Genomic DNA, 6,466 nt, shown 5'->3' with positions numbered 1-6,466 from the left:
TCAACCAGGTAGCATCCGTCACCGACCCTGCGCGCCGAGCTGCTGACGCCCCCCGCGAGGGGAAGCTTTCGAAGGACACGGCGGCAGGCGTCTTTCCGAGAAACCGAATCATCTGAGGGACAGACGGGGATCTAAGACCCCATCCCAACCGCGTGCACCGCACCAGCGAGAACAGAACGCGCACGCAGGCCACCGTTGCCGCGCAGAGCGCCGCGACGGGTAGGACCACGGGCGTGTCTTGGAACTCCCCCGGCAATCCCACTAGGGGACTCCGGAGAGGAAAGGTTGGGGCAAGGCAGGGATACCACACCACGGGGTAGGAAACACAGGAGCCGCACAACAGTGGAACGAGCACGGTAGCTCGAGCCCACACATGGAGAGGATTCGGTGCGCCCGTTCGTTGCGCGAGGCAAGGAGCCAGACAGCACTCAAGACCCAAACACCACTCATCCGCCAACACGGCCCGCACACCCAGCACTCCCAGACGAACCGCGCCCCGCACGCCAAGACGCGTGCAGGCAAGCGGAAGCATACGGGAGCGCTGAGCCAACGCCGCTGGGCAGGTTTCAAAGGAAGGGACGAAGGAGACTCGAGGGACAGCCCGAAGCGTAAGGTGCTTCGGACGATAACCGAACAGCTGCACCGTCTAGATAAAGCCACACGCACAACCCACACACCGCTCATCCGCCACCACGGTCCGCAAACACAGCACGCCCGGACGAACCGCACCCCGCACGCCTAGGCGCGTGCAGGCAAGCGGAAGCGCACGAGGTAGCCGAGTCAGCGCCGCTGGGCAGGGTTCGGGGGAAGCGACGAAGAACATTCAAGGGACAGCCAGATGCGTGAGGTGCTTCGGGCGATAGCCGAACAGCCGCACCGTCTTAAGCAACACGCCCAACCCACACCGCATCGGGCACCGTCGTACGTCGACCCTAGACGTAGGGCGAGCACGACACGTTGCCCCTCGGGAGTGGACACGAACAGGTAACCGTCTTCCGCAACGTGCCCCCTCAAAGTGCTGGGACGAGCACGTCGCGTTGCCCCCTGCCCACGACACCCGCTGCCGCACGCATATCCATCATCCGCGTCGTGCGCCACACTAGGCCTGGCCAAGCGTCGGGCTGCGCAAGCCGCGTTGCCCCTCGCGGGGGCGCACAGGCCGCCCGCCGATCCCACGTCGTGCTCGGACTTGGGATGATCCCCCTAGTCCTGGGCCGAGCACAAGGTGTTGCCCCGAGCGTGTGCCCAAGGCACAACTCCACCACGCCATGCTCCCTAGGTGGTGCCTAGGTGGGCCGTGCACGGACGTGTTTCCCTTCTTGTTGGTCCTTCGGTGATCGGGGTTCGCAGCAGCCAGACGCCCGTGCTCGACCTTGGACCCGGGGCGGGGGACCCCGGCGGCACACCACAACCACAACGTGCTTGCTAGTGTGCCTAGGGGATGGCAAGGCAACGTGCATCTTGCTGGCATTGCGCCCAGCAAGCCTTTGGGCAACTCAAGTTTCAGCAGCACGACACCCCTCCCCCCTATAATAGGCTGCCGAGCCATTACCAAAGTGCCACGGGTAGACGTCCTTTTCCGTGAGGAGACACACTCAAGGAAAGTGCTCTAGAGGTCGAATTTTGACGCCGTTTTTTGCAACAACCTCTAGAAAAATAAGTTCTTTCCATCCTCAAAATTTGGTGAATTTACACCGTGTGGATTTTTTTTGACGATTTTTTTACCGCCCAGAAAGCCGGAAGTTCAAAAAAAATGAAAAACGGAGCAAACGTGCGATTTTTGACCTGGATTTTTGTGTGAAGCCTTCACATAATATTACCAAGGTTCCCTCAAAATTTCACGAAAAATGCACGAGCCAATTCCGAGATATGAAAATTTGGCTCCTCCGTTGCAACGCCCCGAGCCATCGTTGCAACGGCGGGGGGCGCCCGGGGGGGGGGGGGAGCCCGGCGGCACACCACAACCACAACGTGCTTGCTAGTGTGCCTAGGGGATGGCAAGGCAACGTGCATCTTGCTGGCATTGCGCCCAGCAAGCCTTTGGGCAACTCGAGTTTCAGCACGCGCAGAGCGCCGCGACGGGTAGGACCACGGGCGTGTCTTGGAACTCCCCCGGCAATCCCACTAGGGGACTCCGGAGAGGAAAGGTTGGGGCAAGGCAGGGATACCACACCACGGGGTAGGAAACACAGGAGCCGCACAACAGTGGAACGAGCACGGTAGCTCGAGCCCACACATGGAGAGGATCCGGTGCGCCCGTTCGTTGCGCGAGGCAAGGAGCCAGACAGCACTCAACACCCAAACACCACTCATGACCCAAACACCACTCATCCGCCAACACGGCCCGCACACCCAGCACTCCCAGACGAACCGCGCCCCGCACGCCAAGACGCGTGCAGGCAAGCGGAAGCATACGGGAGCGCTGAGCCAACGCCGCTGGGCAGGTTTCAAAGGAAGGGACGAAGGAGACTCGAGGGACAGCCCGAAGCGTAAGGTGCTTCGGACGATAACCGAACAGCTGCACCGTCTAGATAAAGCCACACGAACAACCCACACACCGCTCATCCGCCACCACGGTCCGCAAACACAGCACAACCGGATGAACCGCGCCCCGCACGCCTAGGCGCGTGCAGGCAAGCGGAAGCGCAGGAGGTAGCCGAGTCAGCGCCGCTGGGCAGGGTTCGGGGGAAGCGACGAATAACATTCAAGGGACAGCCAGATGCGTGAGGTGCTTCGGGCGATAGCCGAACAGCCGCACCGTCTTAAGCAACGCGCCCAACCCACACCGCATCGGGCACCGTCGTACGTCGACCCTAGACGTAGGGCGAGCACGACACGTTGCCCCTCGGGAGTGGACACGAACAGGTAACCGTCTTCCGCAACGTGCCCCCTCAAAGTGCTGGGACGAGCACGTCGCGTTGCCCCCTGCCCACGACACCCGCTGCCGCACGCATATCCATCATCCGCGTCGTGCGCCACACTAGGCCTGGCCAAGCGTCGGGCTGCGCAAGCCGCGTTGCCCCTCGCGGGGGCGCACAGGCCGCCCGCCGATCCCACGTCGTGCTCGGACTTGGGATGATCCCCCTAGTCCTGGGCCGAGCACAAGGTGTTGCCCCGAGCGTGTGCCCAAGGCACAACTCCACCACGCCATGCTCCCTAGGTGGTGCCTAGGTGGGCCGTGCACGGACGTGTTTCCCTTCTTGTTGGTCCTTCGGTGATCGGGGTTCGCAGCAGCCAGACGCCCGTGCTCGACCTTGGACCCGGGGCGGGGGACCCCAGCGGCACACCACAACCACAACGTGCTTGCTAGTGTGCCTAGGGGATGGCAAGGCAACGTGCATCTTGCTGGCATTGCGCCCAGCAAGCCTTTGGGCAACTCGAGTTTCAGCAGCACGACACCCCTCCCCCCTATAATAGGATGCCGAGCCATTACCAAAGTGCCACGGGTAGATGTCCTTTTCCGTGAGGAGACATACTCAAGGAAAGTGCTCTAGAGGTCGAATTTTGACGCCATTTTTTGCAACAACCTCTAGAAAAATAAGATCTTTCCATCCCCCAAATTTGGTGAATTTACACCGTGTCGATTTTTTTTGCCAATTTTTTTACCGCCCGGAAAGCCGGAAATTCAAAAAAAAATGAAAAACGGAGCAAACGTGCGATTTTTGACCTGGATTTTTGTGTGTAGCCTTCACATAATATTACCAAGGTTCCCTCAAAATTTCACGAAAAATGCACGAGCCAATTCCGAGATATGAAAATTTGGCTCCTCCGTTGCAACGCTCCGAGCCATCGTTGCAACGGCGGGTGCCTCCGTTGGGGGCGGGGGAGCCCGGCGGCACACCACAACCACAACGTGCTTGCTAGTGTGCCTAGGGGATGGCAAGGCAACGTGCATCTTGCTGGCATTGCGCCCAGCAAGCCTTTGGGCAACTCGAGTTTCAGCAGCACGACACCCCTCCCCCCTATAATAGGCTGCCGAGCCATTACCAAAGTGCCACGGGTAGACGTCCTTTTCCGTGAGGAGACATACTCAAGGAAAGTGCTCTAGAGGTCGAATTTTGACGCCGTTTTTTGCAAAAACCTCTAGAAAAATAAGATCTTTCCATCCTCAAAATTTGGTGAATTTACACCGTGTGGATTTTTTTTATCGATTTTTTTACCGCCCGAAAAGCCGGAAATTCAAAAAAAATGAAAAACGGAGCAAACGTGCCATTTTTGACCTGGATTTTTGTGTGCAGCCTTCACATAATATTACCAAGGTTCCCTCAAAATTTCACGAAAAATGCACGAGCCAATTCCGAGATATGAAAATTTGGCTCCTCCGTTGCAACGCTCCGAGCCATCGTTGCAACGGCGGGTGCCTCCGTTGGGGGCGGGGGAGCCCGGCGGCACACCACAACCACAACGTGCTTGCTAGTGTGCCTAGGGGATGGCAAGGCAACGTGCATCTTGCTGGCATTGCGCCCAGCAAGCTTTTGGGCAACTCGAGTTTCAGCAGCGTGACACCCCTCCCCCCTATAATAGGCTGCCGAGCCATTACCAAAGTGCCACGGGTAGACGTCCTTTTCCGTGAGGAGACATACTCAAGGAAAGTGCTCTAGATGTCGAATTTTGACGCCATTTTTTGCAACAACCTCTAGAAAAATAAGATCTTTCCATCCCCCAAATTTGGTGAATTTACACCGTGTCGATTTTTTTTTGCCGATTTTTTTACCTCCAGGAAAGCCGGAAATTCAAAAAAAATGAAAAACGGAGCAAACGTGCGATTTTTGACCTGGATTTTTGTGTTCCGCCTTCACATAATATTACCAAGGTTCCCTCAAAATTTTAGAAAAAATGCACGAGCCAATTATGAGATATGAAAATTTGGCTCCTTCGTTGCAACGCTCCGAGCCATCGTTGCAACGGCGGGTGCCTCCGTTGCAACGAAACCAGCCAACGATGCACATAACCCAGCATCCGTTGCAACGCGCCCTGCCTCCGTTGCAACACGCCCGGCCAACGTTGCAATACACCCTGCCTCCGTTGCAACGCGCCCCGCCAACGTTGCACCGCCCCCAGCATCCATTGCAACGCGCCCATCATCCGTTGCAACGCCCCCAGCCAACGTTGCAACGCGCCCTGCCTCCGTTGCAACGTCACCAGCATCCGTTGCAACGCACCCTGCCTCCGTTGCAACGCGCCCGGCCAACGTTGCAACGCCCCCAGCATCCGTTGCACTGCCCCCAGCCAACGTTGCAACGCGCCCTGCCTCCGTTGCAACGTCACCAGCATCCGTTGCAACGCCCTTAGCATCCGTTGCAACGCCCCCAGCCAATGTTGCAACGCGCCCTGCCTCCGTTGCAACGTCACCAGCATCTGTTGCAACGCGCCCTGCCTCCGTTGCAACGTCACCAGCAACCGTGGCAACGCGACCTGCCTCCGTTGCGACGCCCCCAGCCAACTTTGCAAAGCGCCCTGCCTCCGTTGCAACGTCACCAGCATCCGTTGCAACGCGCCCTGCCTCCGTTGCAAGGCTCCCAGCCAACGTTGCAACGCGTCCTGCCTCCGTTGCAACGTCACCAGCATCCGTTGCAACGCGCCCTGCCTCCGTTGCAACGTCACCAGCAACCGTGGCAACGCGATCTGCCTCCGTTGCAACGCCCCCAGCCAACGTTGCAACGCGCCCTGCCTCCGTGGCAACGTCACCAGCATCCGTTGCAACGTCACCAGCCAACGTTGCAACGCGCTCAGCATCCGTTGCAACGCCCCCAGCCAACGTTGCAATGCCCCCAGCTTCTGTTGCAACGATCCCATCATCCGTTGCAAAGCGACCTGCCTCCGTTGCAACGTCACCGGCCAACGTTGCAACGCACCCTGCCTCCGTTGCAACGCCTCCGGCCAACGTTGCAACGCCACCAGCCAACGTTGCGACACGCCCTGCCTCCGTTGCAAAGTCCCCAGCATCCGTTGCAACGCGCACAGCCTCCGTTGCAACGTCACCAGCATCCGTTGCAACTCGACCTGCCTCCGCTGCAACGCCCCCAGCCAACGTTGCAACGCGCGCAGCATCCGTTGCAACGACCCCAGCATCCGTTGCAACGCGACCTGCCTCCGTTGCAACGCCCCCAGCCAACGTTGCAACGCCCCCAGCTTCCGTTGCAACGCCTCCAGCATCCGTTGCAACGTCACCAGCATCCGTTGCAGCGCGCCCAGCGTCGGGTCCGTCCCCTGCAACTGACCAGTCACTATGCCTGGTCACCGTGATGGGGTACGCGTGTACTGGTACCCATGGGAGCGAGACAGCAGTGGCTTGTTTCCGTCCTCGCAGGGTGCCTGCTCACCCTTTCCCGAGCGCGTCTTTCTGCGGGGACCACGTTCCGGGCCTTGGGGTGGCCCGACCTCGCTGGGTGCCAGCTCTCCCTCGGGCAACGTCCTTCCCCGGTTGACCGCGTGCCGGGTCTTGCTGCCTAGGGGGAGGACAATC

The 6,466-nt window shown here is 59.4% G+C and overlaps 2 long non-coding RNA genes across 2 annotated transcripts; one reads left to right on the top strand and one right to left on the bottom strand.

Annotated features, from left to right (window-relative positions):
* Nucleotides 463-897, top strand: LOC110264210. The gene is made up of 2 exons (XR_002349941.1): nucleotides 463-563; nucleotides 798-897. It is a non-coding gene; the product is annotated as an uncharacterized LOC110264210 (long non-coding RNA).
* LOC110264212 lies at nucleotides 668-2,549 on the bottom strand. Its single transcript, XR_002349943.1, has 3 exons — nucleotides 2,392-2,549; nucleotides 2,353-2,358; nucleotides 668-738 (listed from the first exon to the last, which is right to left on the bottom strand). It is a non-coding gene; the product is annotated as an uncharacterized LOC110264212 (long non-coding RNA).

Source organism: Arachis ipaensis, chromosome B07 (genome assembly GCF_000816755.2).
Source record: "Arachis ipaensis cultivar K30076 chromosome B07, Araip1.1, whole genome shotgun sequence".
In the NCBI taxonomy this organism is placed as follows: domain Eukaryota; kingdom Viridiplantae; phylum Streptophyta; class Magnoliopsida; order Fabales; family Fabaceae; genus Arachis; species Arachis ipaensis.
Note: the sequence above shows the minus strand (reverse complement) of the source record. Positions and strands in the feature narration are given on the sequence as shown.